The sequence below is a fragment of the Ursus americanus genome, chromosome 18 (genome assembly GCF_024610735.1).
Source record: "Ursus americanus isolate L20-20 chromosome 18, mUrsAme1.1.p, whole genome shotgun sequence".
NCBI lineage: Eukaryota > Metazoa > Chordata > Mammalia > Carnivora > Ursidae > Ursus > Ursus americanus.
Window position 1 is genome coordinate 42,577,671 of NC_142144.1, and position 18,226 is coordinate 42,595,896.

At 35.4% G+C, this 18,226-nt stretch overlaps 1 long non-coding RNA gene across 10 annotated transcripts in view; it reads left to right on the forward strand.

Annotated features, from left to right (window-relative positions):
- LOC123781326 (uncharacterized) overlaps nucleotides 1-18,226 on the forward strand; it is a 1,008,785-nt gene that overhangs the window by 576,227 nt on the left and 414,332 nt on the right. For 9 of the 10 annotated variants that reach the window (XR_015727453.1, XR_015727456.1, XR_015727455.1 and 6 more), the window contains one exon: nucleotides 7,020-7,099. This is a non-coding gene — a long non-coding RNA (uncharacterized LOC123781326). Of the gene's footprint in view, nucleotides 1-2,935; nucleotides 3,044-7,019; nucleotides 7,100-18,226 lie in introns of all 10 variants that reach the window. The other variant, XR_015727463.1, reaches the window with a different exon arrangement.

Below are 18,226 nucleotides of genomic sequence, written 5' to 3' on the forward strand. Positions count from 1 at the left end.
CATGGTCACTTTGTATGACTGTAGAGAATTAGACAATCTTCTCCCATTTACATGAGAGTTTTCCCAATATTTTGCCACTCTCCTCCATCCAAGTAGTTGTCAGCTGTGCTAATAGTAGATATTTCCAATTATAAAAATAACTTTATCAATTGGAAAGCTTAAGTGGTATTTCAAATCAGTCTTCCTTATTATACATTGCTGCCATTGTGATCTCAAAAAGTTAACTGTGACAGAGGAGTTCTATCATTCAACTCTACCTATATCACAATCTTTACCTTTTACCATGTCCTGCTGTATAATCTGGGCTCCATCATAATGGATTGATGGACAATTTGTTAATGTTTCGGAGTGTTTTCTATGTCCTTGATGTTACTGACACAGTACTATGCTCCCAGGCATACATTCACTCACTCATTCTTTCAAAGATTCCCTTGACACTCTTAGAAAACACACATTAAAGGCCTAAAGTAAGTTTTCCCTCTTGTATCTATTTGTGTCTGATGGCCCTGTCTCCTTTTTCAAGATTCAGCTTAGTCTCTATTTCAAAAAGCATATTTAACCCTCCCTGTCATCATGTAGAATTAACCTCTCTTTCCCTTCTTCCCAACTCAATGCTGTTACATTCTTCTGTCACAGAATAGCAAACATTTTTGGCACTTTTTAAAAATACCTATTTAAGGATCTAAAGGACCAGAAACCATTTTGATTTCAGCAAACAACATTGTCCATTTTGACTGAATTTGAATTATTTTATTTTTTAATTTAAACCCATTGGTTTGAATGTCTCTGTTGTCTTAATGCTGATACACAGCATCTCTGACACATAGTGCTCTCCTATGCTTGGGTTTGATCCTTGGTTAATGCCCTTATTGAATGATTTTTTTCTTAAACAAAGACATGATACATGTACTTCATAAGATAGTCTTTTGAGAAAAAAATGTCCTTGAACCTGTAACAATTATACTTTACAATTACAGAAATATATTTTTTAGTAAGAGTACTTGGTGCATGAATCATTCTGGATAAATAAATTTTCCCAATGGCTTAGCACTTTAAAAGTTTAACATGTTCTAGCGAAAGAGAATATTTTAGATATTTATTATATATTGCATTGATTTTAATTAGAATATATGGGGTAGAATTTAAAATCTTTTAATATTTTCTTTACCATATATGGTCATCATTTTGAACAGCCCAGGATGTAAAGTTCTGGTACTTTCAGAATAAGCTTAGTGTTTTAGAACTGTGAGGCCTCTGGCTGCTATGTGCATATCCTGCCTTTCATAGACCTTCTCTATTTATATAATAAACTGCTTTTTGGAAGCCTGTAAACCATACATTCTAACTTATAAAAGTTTTATATGAAACAACGGCAACCGCACACTAGGTCTAGGCCTGAGGGACTTGTTTTTAAAAGACATAATTAACTCTTCAACCAGTGGAATTTCTGATAAGGTAGAGCCTTGCCCAAAAGCCAAAAAGAAAAAAAAATAAAAGGCTTATTATTATTGTCATTATATGGGCTTACAGATAGTTGAGTTTTCTGTACAGTTGAACCCTAGGTAGGCAAATTCAATTTTGATGAGTTTTAATATGGTGATATTAACAACAAAACCAATTCCTTACTACAAAGTCATGTTTATCTTAAGACTAGAAACCCCTTTTAGGGTATTTTGAATCAAAACAGGTTAGGGATTATTATGTATGCATTTGGGATGATCAGAAGAAGATATTTAAAAAGGATCATTGTATTTAACCTCCCCTGAACTTGTTAATAATATAAAATTGAAACCTAAACTTCAGTTTATGTATTTCACGTGGTCTTGGCAATCTTGGCAATATCCCTAATTTGATATTTTAAAAATTATTTGCAATTTTGTCTCTATAGAACTGTTGGTTTGGAAAATTGGAAATGCTACACTACTACAGTCTCTTATTGATTGTCATATATTCAATATCTGGATTAGTGAAGAAAATGGTAGAGTGGGTGGTATGGTCAATTTTATCCATTCCAAAATCTAAAATGAGCATAAGAAGGAATTGCTTGTTTCTGGACTTCTTCATGAACGAATTGTGCAGAATGCTAAGACATCCAACAAAAAGGCATTTCCTTAGGAGTACAGTTATATAATGAGATGGTTTCATGAGAGAATATATCTGAGTAAAGGGGAGAGTGGTATGGATGGTGGAGGCTTGGGGACATTCCGTAGAAGCTAATAGATAGATCTGTACCTGTCACGAACGCCTTCTGAAATTGGAGGAGTGTACTTGAAGGGAGGCATTCTGCTATGTGAAGTGTTTTCACTAACAGGGTCCCTAAAGACAAACAATCTATTGACTTGCTGTTATTGGTTAGGACAGAATATTTGAATTCAAAAATCAAGGGTGGATAGTGAAGGGATGGGATCAGAATGGCATGTAAGACCATTCATCTCCATCCCCCTCCCAACCTAAACACTAGAAATGACAGATGATATTAACATAATTATGGACACAGAAATATATAAACATAAGCCTAAGGATGTAGATACAGATACAATCGTCAGTATTGGAACACAAGTGAACTGTCAGTGGAAATACCTTAAAACAAATCCTCATTTGTTATTCTCTATTCTTCTCCATGCCCTATCTCACCTGCAGACCTAAGGAATAACTAATTTACCTTCTCCTTTGATTTGCCTTTTTTTGGACATTTCATATATCTTTGAACTATTTTTGCAACTCTTTTTGTTGTTTAAAATTACCTCAAAATAAAAAAGCATTATTAACTTTTCTATCAAGTTTTTTGGTATATATTTTTGTAACTAATTTGTTCTTGTGTTTAACATAAAACATTAGCTATGTCGCATAACTATTATGAAAATAGAAGATGCAGAGATATATATCAATGTCTAGTTTGCCTCTGGATATATAAAACCCAAATTTTCTGTTTCAGGAGTCAGCGTTTTATGCACTATTCGGCTTTGCCACATAATGCACAGGCCTTGTTTTATTTATGTCTACATTTGCTCCTGTGGGTAGCAGAGTTTCTGGCATACATTAGGTAATTAATAGATCTTTGTTGAATAAATACTAGTATATCTGCTTATGTAAATAATGAATAAGCGAATTAATCATTTCAGTTATATCAGTATGATATATTGGTTTAATTGGCTTTCAGAAACAGTTTTTCTTATGGTCTTTTAAAAATCATTTCAACATCTTCTGTTCTTTGTATTTCTGGTAATCAAAACATTTTAAATTTTAATGCTGGTTCTCTCCTTTACTGTCTTGATAAAATGATCTTGTCTTATAGGTTAGCCTCAGTGAGTTTACCTAACAATGACAAAGATACTATATTCCTATACTACTTCTCATCAATGTTGTGCAGGTCTTGTGTAATGATGTACTTTCTAAAGAATCATACAAGGTATTATTATATAAAGACCTGTAAATTGGGAGATATGTTTTCATATGATGGTATGAAATGTTTTTAAACATTGTTAATGCATTCCTATATAAATCTGCTCAGAATACATAGCAGTAATAAACAGTTGAATTTTCTTGAGTAATATAAAACCATTCTCAGACTTATCTGGCTAACCCAGATGGGTCCTAAAAGAAGATTCTGGCCATAGAAGAGTTTTTATTTGCACATGTGAGTTCCCATTGATGTCAAAGCAAATATCAACCAAGAAAAGAAGCTCTTAAACTATCGAACTGCTCAGGTGTGTGACACAGGATTCACAGGGAAGAAGGATAAAATAAAATATAAAAATAGGTCTCACAGTGTCTGAGAAACAAGTAGACATATGTAAAAAAAAAAAAAAATTCTCCAGGAAAAGTGGCCTTCTGACATGAAACAAAAGTACAGGAAGAAAAGTAAAGGTACAACAATGAAGATAAGTCAGTTTAACTATAATTGCTATCAAAAATATATATGAGGAACAGAATAGGAAGTTTTTGCATAATTTAAGTCACACAACAAATCAAATCAGCCAGAGTCAGGGTTACTAAGGGTTCCCAGAAAGGAAGGACGAGGTAAGCATCAAAGAAGATGGCCTGGGTACCAGACAATTCTCCACATTAAAATGTCTCAAGGGCGCCTGGGTGGCCCAGTTGGTTAAGTGTCTGCCTTCGGCTCAGGTCATGATCCCAGGGTCCTGGGATCGAGCCCCGCTTCGGGCATCCTGCTCAGTGGGGAGCCTGCATCTCCCTCTCTCTCTGCTGCACGTGCGCGCTCTCTCTCTCTCAAATAAGTAAATAAAATCTTTTAAAAAATTAAATTACTCAATAGTAAAAATACCTAAAATTATTGTGGGTCTAACATAATCTCAGTGTATCCCAAATGAGAACATGTCTGAGGCAACAAGAGGGAAGGAAACAAAAGGAAGTAGTCTGTTTTTAATATCGTGTAAGGTTATTGTATCATGTTGTCAAGCCATATACCGAAGCTTGTAAACCTCTTGGGTATTTCACAGCTGTTGTTGTCCTCCTTGAGAAAGCCAGTGTTGTTCATCATTAACATGTTTACTAATATACATTGTATATTACTGTCCGCTCATGGTGGCTTCAGAAGATCTGTAAAGAAGTGGCTTGGAGGAGGCAGCCTTCCAATTGGAAGGATTTGTTGAGATGGACTTTGTCTTGAAACTATATTGGCATAATAATCATATTTTTATTTAGAGGGGATGTTTACTTTGCTGGAGTATTCTCTGGGCCATGGCCTAATTCAGCAAGAGAAACATGCCTAGATGTTAGGAATTCATGCTCCAAGTACAGATGGAGACGTGGATATTAATATAGATTCCAGAATCCAGATGTAATACAACATGGCACTTTAAAGTGAGGTATTTGATTGAAAATCCACACTTTTAGCTGAGTTATCCTTGGTATAATCATCAACCATTTTTGACCAAAGATTCTTCATTGATGAAATTAGGTTACTAATTACATTATAGAATTTTTGTAAAAATTAAATGAGACCACAAGTACTGATCCTGGAGTAGCACCTGAAATACAGTAGCATCCGGTATGTATTAGCTTTCTTTCTGATTTTTAGCAGATACATTGCAAAGGCCGTTAAAGAGAACACAAAACTCTGTATTCCATGATGTGACATTAATAAACAGCGTAAATATGGTACATTGTAATCTTTTCATATAAACTTTGTGGGAAATAGCTATCATTGTCTCCTATGAAATGGCCTTTTCCATTTATCAGAGATGAATCACTAGGCAAGCATATCATTCATCTGACTGATTTTTTTTGATATGTACAAGACATATGGATCAATTTCAGGGCTGGTCGGTTTACCATAAGTCTAATGCGATATTGCCAAAATGTCACAGCATATTTTTATTTGAACATACTAAATATTTCCTGATTTTCCTTCACCTCATTGAACTTCTACAATTCATCAAATATCATCAGTTTTCTCAGTCTCCTGAAGAACTGTTTCGTTTTTAAGTTAAGGTTTTAGTCTTAAATTGTGCTCTGCCCTTCTCATGATTTAATGATTGGGCTTGGGAAACACACTTGACACTCATGGACTTGATTTCCCTGTCTGTAATATAGTGTCCATATTTGCCCACCATAGCATTAGACTTATAAAAGATTAACAGCATAAAGTATCTTCAGAATATTGTGGGCTATTCCTTTGCCATTGACATTATCTTCTTTAGAGGCCTCGGATTTTAATTTCATAGCTGGTTTTTAGTGCCTGTTACTAACAATTTTCAGTAAATTTAAAATTAAAAAAATAAGCAAACATCTAAAATAAACCTCTGAAATGTTTGGAATACTGTTGTATTTACACAGTGATTAAAAGGGAGCAAACCAGTTTATTTTGGTTTCTGGGGTTGTCTTTTTCTTTTTTTTCCAAGTGAACTGTAAATCTATGATCGCTTTTGTTTCTTTGAAATTTGAGATTGTAACAATACTATCAGCATTCTAATCTTGGATAGGGATTATTTTGAATGTGCTTTAGTTTTTCCTATATTCTCTGGAGGAGCTCCGTGAATGCTCAGCACTTATGACTTTAGATAGCTAAGAACCAAGTCAGTTGAAGAGCTAGGATATTGAGAAGAGAGCCAGAGGAAGGGAGAGAGCTATGTCTTGATTTAACGATAAAAAAAAATGCTAATTCTTGTGTAAAATGGGAGATAGATAAGACTCCCGTAGCTTCCATTACTTCATATATAAAAAGAGGGAGAAGATTTTCTCTGCTGGCTGAAGTGACCATTTCTGAAACAAAAACAGTAGTAGGTTTTTGGTAGATGAAAAGGGTTGCCCTGTGGTAGACATTGGAAAAGAAATTCCTCTTTGGTGAAATGAAGGTTCTATTGCTTACCATCTGGGAATCAGAGTAAGAGACGAGGAATTTTGAGAACTCTTTTCTGAGAGACTGACAGGTATCAGAAGAGCTGAAAGAGCACACAAACCTTCATGGGCTGAAACTTAAGGCTTCTAAAAGTCCTGTGATCTATGGATAAACTCATATGGAAAGCTCCTGAACATCAGCTATTGTGAGGAAAAGGTATAGGATACTTAATGAGGAAATAACCAGTTTAATATCCCAACCATTGAATTTGTATCCTATTAATTATACTTCCTAATATAACTTGGCACCAAAAACTTCTGGCAAAATGTAGTTATGAGGGTAGGGGAGAACTACCTTATTTACTTAAGTAGTTATAGGGGATAGGGGAGAACTACCTTATTTAGTTTAGTAACTATCTCTCAGGTGTAATTCAAACCAAACAAAGTGGTATGGAGGTAAAAATATACATATGACTTCAAGAGTCATCAAAGATATTATATTCAAATAGGATTCTCTGGTGTTTTTAGAGGTACTTTTATTTTCTGAGTGCTGGAGTGTTGATTTCCAGAAGGTAGGAACCATGGTTCACATGCTTCTATATTCCCTGTGATCCCTTACTGTTGGGTATGTCACGGTTGATGATCAATAAATACTTAGCACTTGATAGATTAGTTCTTCATTCTCTTTAACCTAAGCCTCTGTTTTCCTCCTCATTTAGATTCCAATACTGAATTCCTGGCGTCTCCTCAGGACATTCCATTTGACTTTGCCTGGAAATGGAGGAACACTTGCAAAGAGGTAAAGCTCTACACTTGTGTACACTTTAGGAGCTGGATGAGTTCACAAGAACATGGAGACATACTTTTTGAGTATTTGAATAGAGATATCCACCAGATCATAAGGTTTTGCTTCCTGGTTTTAAAGATAAGGAAACTGAGGCGAGAGAGAGTAGAGGATTTGTGGTAGCTGTCACAATTGCTGCAGATGCTTCAGTGTTCTATAATTTTAGCATTGATTTTCTTTTTGGCAATCCTTTCTTCAATTCTGGAGCAATTTTAGACTCTTAAGATCATAATGAGTCATAATTTAAATTGCACTATGATAACTGCATATGTCATTTAAGGTGTTTAAGCTTTGTCAGCACTCCTGTGTCCTATCTGTAAAATGGGAGAGATCATATTAATCCTTTAACCAGTTGGAATCACTAGTTGGAAGATGTGAAACATCCTTATTATTCCAAAAGGAAAGCACAGGGTACTTTCTGCTAAGTGTTAAAAGTAGGCTTTGGAGGGGGTGGTCATCCTTCAAACCAATAGCATGTCTTTGTAAACGGGCCTCCTACTGAATCAAAGATTGTGCGGGTGCGGTATGATGAGAGCCTCTTTCAATTTCCTCCTGTGCTGCAAACTATTTAGTCTGAGGCTGTTTACACTTCCTTGGATATAAATGATTTTATCTCCATTGCTGACAATGTTGAATTCAATGTCCTTCTTTTTGATACAGTATTTGCTGAAGAAATTGTATTGATTTACAGAGTCTCTCTTCTGTAATTCCCCTAACATCTCAAGGCCTTTTAGGTTAACCAGTTTCTTTCAAACACCCTTCAAGACAAAAACATATTGGTTTTCAAAATCTCAGCAGGATCTGGCAATGCGGGAATCAGTGTTGGCCTTAGTAATTAATAATTTAAGTTCATATAGCTATCTTTACAAATTCAGTTCTAGCAGCATTTAACTTTTTATACCTCAATTTTTTTTTTAACCACCAATAGTTCTACTTTTTTCATGATGTATTCTCTTCAGATGTATAGGTGAAAGCAATGATTTATTTGTCTGAAGTAAGGAAGAAGCAAGGGAAATTAACTCCCTCCACCCACTCCCCCTTTAGACAATCAATAATTCCTGTTCTCATCCAGGGTTTAATCATTGCCTGTCTGGATTATTGCAGACTTCTTCTTGGTCTTCCTATCTATGACCTCCCTTCTCACTAGAGAGTTCAAAAACTTTGGCTAAATTCATCTTGCTCTCCCCAAAACCATATTACTAGTCTTCAAGTGTCTCTCTCGCTTTTGGAGTTAAGTTTGAATTTCTTGATTGTGGTCAACCTAGTGGAAACCAATTTAATTTTCTTCTACCCTGAAGTCAGAGTGCTTTTTAGTTCATCCATTTTCTCTAAGTCATCAAAAGTTCTTTAAGAGAGTTTTCCAGATGGTTTGTTGAATGTGAGAAGTGACTTTTCAATCATACTCTGTTGGTAAAATGTGACTCTTAAGTGTGAGTTTAGCCCAGAAACTATATAATATCATTTCACTGGGTACATACTGTTGCCAATAATGCAAGCAACTCTGAGTAAGCATCTTAGCATTATTGTAGGATGCTTTTTCACATTTATCATTCAAATTGGCATAACTCACATGGTCATGATGACAGCTTGCTGTCTATAATATATTCACCAAAGCTGCATTGTTTTGAATTTAAACATCTTTCCCCCTGCCTTGTGCTCCTCTGGGAATACTTTTGCATAATATCACTTTGCTCAAAAACAAGGGGCAGGGTTATAGGTGACTAAAAGATGAATTAGGAAAGGTGAGAATGGAAGAAAGGACAGAAGTGATGAGTCATATACCAGATACTCAGGCGTTGCCCTTGAAGGTGATGGACAACCATCTAGAATCTTACAGACTCTACCAGGCTTGTTCTGGACTATTTCACCTACACCCAGTTGTATTTCCTCTAAGTTTTATTGATGAAACTACCTTTTGTGTGCTTTTTATTCAATTCATTTAATCAACAAATATATAACGAGGTAGTAGTACCATGTTCCTCACATTATTCTGAGAACTGTATGTGGAGTGATGAACAAGGCAGGCAGACTTCTCTAATGGTGCTTGGTTTCTAGAGAATATTGGGAGTGGGATTGAAACAGAGTATAAACATGTAAAATAACAAATATACATGATGACTCAGATTGTGCTAAGTGCAAGAGAGGGAATAAAAATAAAGGAGGGTGTGCATCACAGAGTGGCAGCAGAGATCGGGAGAACTTTCAGCCAAAACCTGGGTGATGAAGGGTCTTCTGTGTGAAGAGTTGGAGGCAAAGCATTTCAGGCAGAGGGAGAAGAGAGCCAAAGGGCTCAATCAAGCAGAGACAGGTGAGGAAGTTGAGGCATGTGGGCCACTAAAAGGAGTCTAGTTTTAGATGCAATTGGAAGAATTTGAACAGAAGACTTTGGTTATCTGTTTTACACTTTAAAGTGATGACTCTGGAAGATATATGGAGAACGAATTCTAGAAGAGCAAGAATAAAATCAGTGTGTGCTTTTCCCAGCCCATTGCTAAAACTTGACACCATTCCTAGACTATTAAACTGACTCATCCCATATTCATCAAGAGTTAAAGTAATTCCTTTTAATTCCAAGTATTGTAGGATATTGTACAGTTTCTCATGCGAGCAGAGGTGGTTTTCAAAACTTTTCCATGAGTGTTAGTTAATTAAGAGTCATGAGGTGGCTCGGGTGGCCTTGGAGGCTTCTTGCTTTTACCTATTTTATTTACTTACGCTTTGCTCTGCATATGGTTTGGGTACACAGACGTTTGTGACTAAAATTCGTTTGGAAAACACGTGTGAAGATACTGTGTACGGCACTGTACCCGGGTATGTTCTGAAGCTCATCTCTCGGCACTCACTCCCTGGCACCTCACGCTCAACCCCCTCCTCTACACACAATTACCTAGAGTCCTCAGAATGTAACTTCCAATTTGGTACTTCACTGCTTTGTACTTTCTGTTCTAGATGGTTGGAATGTCTTCTCATTGGCAAATGCCTTTTCAGCCATTAAAACTCAGTGAAACACTATTCTTTTATTCTTGTTCGTAGCTTATTCCCATGTAACACTTTGCAAGAATCATTGTACTAGAACTTATCTCTTTATAATTCAGTATTTTATTATTTATATTTGTTCCCAAGTTTTATTCAGTTCCTTGATGAGGGGAGCTATGCCTTGTTCACTTTTCCATTTCCATTGCCTATAAGAGTATCTAACACTTAGGAGCTGCAAAATATCATTGAATGAAATAATCATTTATTTAGTATATAAGTGAATAAAAGATATAATCACTTAAGCATGTTTAAGCCACTTAGTGACTTTACACCATCAAACTGATAATACTTGTCTCCATTGGAATATTTATTGTTAAAACTTGGGACCATACATGGAAGAAATGCAATGATAGAGACAATAAGCAGGCTGAAATTTTCAGGTAGCAGTGAAGGTTACTGGAAAAGGTTACTAGAAAATGCAAGCACCTAAAATTTAAAGGCTAAGGTTATTATTGTCATTCCTGAGTAAAGGCCTCTATCCCAGCTTATGGACCTATTTAGACAAATAAACAAAAGGGCGTTAGGATTTGGTTTTTAATTGTATCCTTATCACTGTACCTACTGCATTTGTTAAGCTTGATAAATATCAACTAAGTAATACATTTCAGCAAAGAAGTATAAGACTTGTATATGGAAAGCTACAAAACATTGTTGAAAGAAATTGATGACCTAAATATGTAGGAAGATATCCATTGATCATGGACTAGAAAAATTTATACTGCTAACATAAAAATACTTCCCAAATTGATATACAGATTAAATGCAATCCCTATCAAAATTCCAAAACCTTTTTTTAGAAATGGAAAAGCTATCTCAAAATGCACATAGAACTGCAAAAGACCCAGAATAGTCAAAACAATTTTGCAAAACAAGAGCAAAGTTGGAGGACTTACACTTAACCAATTTTAAAACGTTTTTGCAAAGCTACAGTGATCAAAATGGTACTGGTATAGGATAGACATATAATCAGTAGAATAGCATTGAATGTCTAAAAATAAATCCATATATATCTGATCAGTTGGTTTTCTTCAAGGGTGTAAAAGCCATTCAGTGGAGAAAGAATTATCTTTCAACAAATGATGCTTAGACAACCACATGCAAAGGAATTAAGTTGAACCCAAACCTTACATTGTATATAAGAATTAACTCAAACTGGATCAAAGACCTAAATCCTAGAGCTAAAACTGTGACACTCTTAGAGGAAAACAGGGTTAAATCTTCGTGAGCTTGCATTTGGCACTGCATTTTTAGATAGGACATCAAAATTACAAGCAACAAAAGAAAAAAAAGTAGATTTTACTTCATCCAAATTAAGAACATTTGTACATCAGAGAACACTGTCAAGAAAGTGAAAAGACAACCTGCAGAATGGGAGAGAATATTTGCAAGCCATATATTTGATAAGGATTGAGTATCTACAATATAGAAAGATATCCTAAAACTCAACAAAAAGCCCAATTTTTGAAATGGGCAAAGTTCTTAAATACACATTTCCCCGAAGAACATGTACAAATGGCCAATTAACAATTAAAGGTGCTCGATTTCATGACTCATTTGGGAAATGCAAACCAAAACTTCAGTGAGATGCCGATTCCCACCCTCTAACATGGCTATAATTAAAAAAGAGAGAGAGAGAGAGAGGAAAGGAAAGGAAAGGAAAATAAGTGTGAGTGATGATGTGGAGAAATTAGAATTTTCATACATTGCTAGTGGGTATATAAAATGGTGCTGTTGCTCTAGAAAACTGTGTCTCCTCCAGAAGTTAAACATAATATCATACGGATCAGCAATCCCACTCCTAGGTATGCATCCAAGAGAATTGAAAACAAGTGTTCAAACAAAAAGCTTGTACATGAATGTTCAAAGTAGTAGTATTCACAGTAGCAAAAAGTAGAAACAACACAAATAAATGTCCATCAACTGAATAATGGATAAACAAAAATGGCTATATGGTATAGCCATACAATGTGATTCTGTTCATCCTTAAGAAAGAATGAAATGTTGATTCATGCTACAACATGTATGGAAATTGAAAAAAATTATGCTAAGTGAAAAAAATCCAGACATAAAAGGCTATATGTTATATCATCCACCACAGTTCCCCACTATTTATATGAAATGTCTAGAATAAGCAAATTCTCAGAGACAAAAAGTGGATTAATAGTGGTTTCCAGAGACTGGGGGGGCGGTGGGGAAGGGAAAATGGGGAGTTAATGCTTAATGATTACAAGGTGTCTTTTGGGAATGATGAAATGTTTCTGGAAGTAGATAATGGTGGTGGTTGTACAACATTGTGAATATACTAAAACCCACGGTGTTGTATTATACTTCATGATGGTTAGAAAGCATTTTTATAAAGTCTTTTCTAGAGACGTCATTCTACACTGATCTACATCTTCTTGATATTCCACAGTTCACCACTCGCTTGATCACTTCTTTTCTTCTTCCCAACCGAATCAGTGGATTTTAATGATGGGGACTGTTTCTTAAAATCTCTGTTATCCTATCATTACTGTATAAGATACATGTTTTTTATTTTCAAATGTGGGGAGGCATTTCAACATTAAAAAAAAATGCTGTAGTTCAGGCATTAAGGTTATCAGTATCTCACTATATTTGGATTTTGGTGTGCTAGATATTCTTAACTGGAGATATGTCTAAGTGAATTTGTCGATAGAGCAGAGGAAAAAATATTGGAAACTGCTTAAATATTGTTTTAAAACAATTGTAAAATTATTTATATTGAATTTAGCTGAGCCAGTGTTTTCATTTAGGAGAGAAAAAAAGGAGAAGGAACCCAAATTTTCAAATAAAACATAATGGAGCTGATCTTAACAATCAGATGGGAGTGAGTTATTCACTTTCTGGAGGACCATTAACTCTTTCAAGTCACTAGAGTGTCATTTAGTGCATTGAAGCTGACAGGTAATAAACACAATTTGAGCACAGGAGAGGTGGCTTCCCTGGTCATCAGCTGGCCCTGGCTGGTTTCCAGGACTGTGGAAGCTCAAAGAAGAGGGGCACACAAGCCTGATTATAGCTCTGTCAGAGAATTCTCTCTGTCTGACTGTAGCTAGGCAGATCTCCTCCACCCATGTAAAAGCCCGCCTCACATATGTATAAGGTTTTCATGAGACGACTTGAGGTTGATCAATATTACAATGGAAACATAATAATAAGGAAGCTCTCCATTATTATCAGTTAGTTTCTGTTTAAAAACAGAAGTTTTGGCACCACTCTCATTCAATTTCCATTGTGTTTTGTTATATAGAAGATCATTTAATATTTTTTTTTCATTTGACAAACATACTTCAAGTACTTATTATGTGAAGGCCCTGTGCTAAAATGCTTTTGGGAATGTGAAGATGAATATTTCAAGATCCCTTCACTCAAGGAGTTTTAATAGAGTTGGAGCAATAAGCCATTATACTAATAACTAAAATACACAGAAATATATATTGATAGCTGTTAACTGGCAAGAGTCCAGGGATGTTTTTCAACTAGAGATGGAACTCAGAGAGCTGCTAGAAAGAGAAGCATTAATAAGAAGCAGAAGTAAGTGTCTCTTTAATCAAGACAAAAAGATAGGACTTGCTGAGAAATACCAAGTTGGCATTATAGAGAAAAGAAAAAGACGTTTTTCCCTTTTCCTTTTAGAAAGCTATGACACCTTGAGGGCTGATACCAAAATAAACCCAAAGATCAAACATTTTGGTAATGGTTGTGATACTATTTTTTGGAGAACAAGAGGTGATGGCCTCAGCTTAGACCCTAGAAAAAAGTGACAGAGGAAGGAATGCAACCCCCTCACCCCAGCCAAGTGACAGGAGTGGGAACAAGTCTACAGATGAAAAATGTAATAGCATAAGATATTTTCAAACCTTTGTGAAAATTCTGGATCATAATTTTTTTGCATGCCATTTTGAAACACTAATTCATTTTTTATTCCAAAAGCATCCCATATTTACAAAATCCCCAAGAGGGAGTGGAGGAGATAATGAACTCAACATGGTAAAATTCCATTAAATAATTATTTGAGGGATTAATGGAATAGCATACTGAGATGGCTGCTACTTTTGTAGGAGACACACAAAAACAATGCAGTAAGGACTAGAGGCCTTACATCGTAAGAGATTGGAGCCAGGATGCAAACAATGTCACTCTGTTAGCAGCATGTCTGTTTCACTGTCTTCAGTCTTAACATTATTTATTCTCTTCTCTATTTTTAGAAAATGTTTGGAAAAGATGTTGTAATATCTACCAACATTGGAAAATAATATTTGTTGGAGTTGCAATAGAGAGTTAGATTGAACACCAGTTATATATGAATGATTTTTTCCCCATTATGGGGCAATTGAAGCATCTGAGATTCTTTTTTTCCCCTTTCTCTGGTAGTGGAGTTCCTGTATAGCATTGGATAAATTGCAAACACTCAATTTTTTTTCCAAATCTAGTTGCATAGTACTGTCAGTACCTTACAGTTTCATGCAGAAAAACTTAAGGTATTAAGAGAACTTTGATGTTCTTAGATTAAATGCTTATATATAGAAAGAAAAAAAGGATTATCAGCAATTATTTATCTAACCTTAATTAGGTGATTGAAAAAATAAGCCAGTGGAAAATTAAAATACCATTTGGAGAAGTTGCATTTGTGTCTGTTTTAAAGTGTTGTTTATGCTATTTATTTTTCCCTCTTGGTAAATGTGTCATTATAAAAATCATTCAGAGTTGTGAGCCATTCCTAGGGGAGAATTAATTCACTGTATCATCAGAGGGGTTTACTTTGTTGTTACAGCTAGGAATGTCAATAAAGACTTGACAAAGGAATTGATATTGAGCTGGGTCTAGAAGGATAAATGATAGGTAGACAGGGAAATCCCAGCATAGTCCAAGGCATGTTTGAAGGGCTAGTTTTATCAGAATCTGGAAAGTTTGAAGAATGGCCGGAAGTTCAACATGGCTGAAATATGTGGGTAAATAGCAAGCGATTAGAGCTTTGATATGCAAATTAGATTGATAACCAGTATTAAAAATGTTACATGTCTTGCTAATACATTGGGAGTTTATTTTTATAGGCAAGTGGGATAATTGAAGAATTAGCTAGGAATGTGATCAGGTTTTCATTTGAAAATCTTAAGTATAGTGCCAGTAGAATGGATGGATCTGCCCTCCAAGAAAGAAGTCAGCAGGCCAGTGCTGTAATCATGAAGGGTTTCAGGATGATCCTTTCAACTAGAGGAGAGAGAGTCTAGAGATATTTACAATTGCCCAGAACTTAGTACATTGGGTGACCTTTTGAATTTGGAAATGAAAAGATGCCAACTTTGAGAATGCAATGCAAAGATCACTCGGTTTGCTGTTACAATTTTCTACCAAATTCTCTTGTCTAGATATGAAAATGTTAATAAAAGCAAGAGACACATACTGCTCGTGTTTGTTGCCAACAGAATATCAGCAAACAACGCAGTTGGACCAGATGTAAAATCAACTGGAAATAAATCTAGGAAGCCAGTTGTGACTGTTATCATGTTTTCCTAGTTCTCCTTCTCCTTTCCACACATCTGTCATTCTGCACTGTTGTTAAACAATGCAAAACAACAACAACAAAAAGAAAATAGAAGAAAGATGAACATTTTTAGTAGGGTAAAAGCCAGTGCAATTTTTGTCTTTTCAAATAATTTCAGTAACTGAAAAGTCTTTCACCTTCATGAAGTGAAACATTTTACAGTTATTTCCATGATTAAAAAAGAACAAGTGATGGACTCAATTTCTCCTATTACTGTAAAGAAGAAATGGCATGGGGGGGGTAGGAGTACAGAGGATATTATACTCACCTGTCTTTTAGCCTCACTTTTGTTTGACTTTATATATCTAGGAATAAATTTTGTTTTCTTCTCGCCTAAATATTTGTTAATCATTGCTCTCTGCTTTTCAGTTTGATTTCGTATGATTTCAAAATTTTGTTAAAACCCTGTAATATAGAGAGGGAAGTTAGAGGTGCCATTCCCAAGGCTGCAAGGACAACAGTGAAGACAAGTGACTTATGTCCCATAACAATTGAAAGGAGACTTTCACACTGCAGACTTCTAGATGCTGTGGTTTTTAAACAATAATAACCTGATTTTTGAAAAATGGCATGTACTTGGCTGTGGGTGAGTCCATTTTTTTTTTTTTTAAAGATTTTATTTCTTTATTTGACAGAGATAGAGACAGCCAGCGAGAGAGGGAACACAAGCAGGGGGAGTGGGAGAGGAAGAAGCAGGCCCCTAGTGGAGAAGCCTGATATGGGGCTCGATCCCAGAACGCCGGGATCATGCCCTGAGCCGAAGGCAGACGCTTAACTGCTGTGCCACCCAGGCGCCCCTGTGAGTCCATTTAAATATACTAACATTTGATATATTTTAATGACAAGAGAACTGGTGGATGAGTCTTACTTTTCCCTTAGTTTGATTCAAGATGTCAGGAGTTTAGGACAGTGCTTCCTAAACTCCCTACCAAAAATGACTGATAGTGTTGGAGAGTAATGCTACTTTCTTGGTCTGATAAGGAGGTAGATGAATTGACCATTTACAAGACAAATATTGAAAAAGTTTCATTTGAATTTCAAAATCTATGAGAATTTGAATTCTGTAATCTATATAATACTATAAGTATTCAAATTTATTTAATATGCAAATAATAACTCTCACTAACTTTGAATGAAATTAAAGTTCCAGAGTGATAGGTATATTGTTGTTGTCACGTATCCCAGAGAAACTCAAAGTTTCTGATCTTGTGGCACATAAACTCCAATTCGAAAATAATGACGAAGTCCTGCTACACTGCCATGTTTGGTAAACTACTCAGAAGCAGAACAGTAGGTCGAATGGATTACCGTAGGACCTGGTAAACACTGTCCAGCCACTGTTATGTTAACCTGCCCAGATTAACCTGCTTATATAATTATATATTTCTTGGATTCAAGGTATGATTTTACCCTCTTCAAGCCAACTTACAAAGAGATAACTTTATTATATTACTATTTACTGATACATCATAAAACAAAAGAACAAAAGAAAGAGAGTCCCTCCACAAAAAAGAAGATGTAAACAAAATAAGAGAAACAATAAACTTTAGTGGTTGCCTTATATGTAAAGAAAATTGTATAGACTCACTAACTTGGTACTACAACTTATTCTCCTAATCATCATCCCCTTTAAGAATTTGAGTAGATCAGGTCCATTTAGTGACTGCTGTTGAACAGTTTATACACTGTCTTAGAACATAATGTTATATGGTACATGTTCATAAGTGGTTTCTAAATTAAAGTACTCAAAACCCAATTCCCTTGACGGAGAAGCAATGGCAGTGTTGAGAATGAAATTCAACATGGTGTCAGATTGCATCAGACGTAACTGGCTGATACCACTGGGGCTTAACATTCAGCAACACTAAAAAATCTCAAAAATGTACTGATTTTTACACTTTTAGTAGTAAAAAATAGAGATTCCTAGAAGTGTAGAAATTATAAGTACCTTGATTGCTGGTAACTACCTTGTCTTTTGAGCCTATGATTTCTAGTCAAGCAAGAACATGATTAAATTTTGCTTCAGGAGGGATAGTAGGTCACTTTTATGTTGGAATCTGATGACTCTTCTTCCGGCCTTTGAAAAATATATACAGTGGTGGTTCTCACTTGGCTGGTAAAGACAATGGGCAGGTCTTAGCCTCAAATATCTCAGTACTTGGAGATGATAGTCTGCTTCAAAAGGTACATCTATTTTTTATTTTAACACGAGGTAAACAGAGAAACCCTATTTGTATAGACCATGGGCCAGCAAACTACACCCTATGTGCAAAACCTGTCCACTGTCCTTTTTTATACATGGTCTGTGAGTTCAAGAGTGTTGTCTACACCTTTAAACCATTGGAAAAAAGAATATTTTGTGACATGTGAAACCTACATAAAGTTGAAAGTATGTCATTAACAATGTTTTATTGGAACAGAACCATGCCCATTCATTCACATATTATCTAATGAAATGTCTGCTTTCACTACAATTGTGA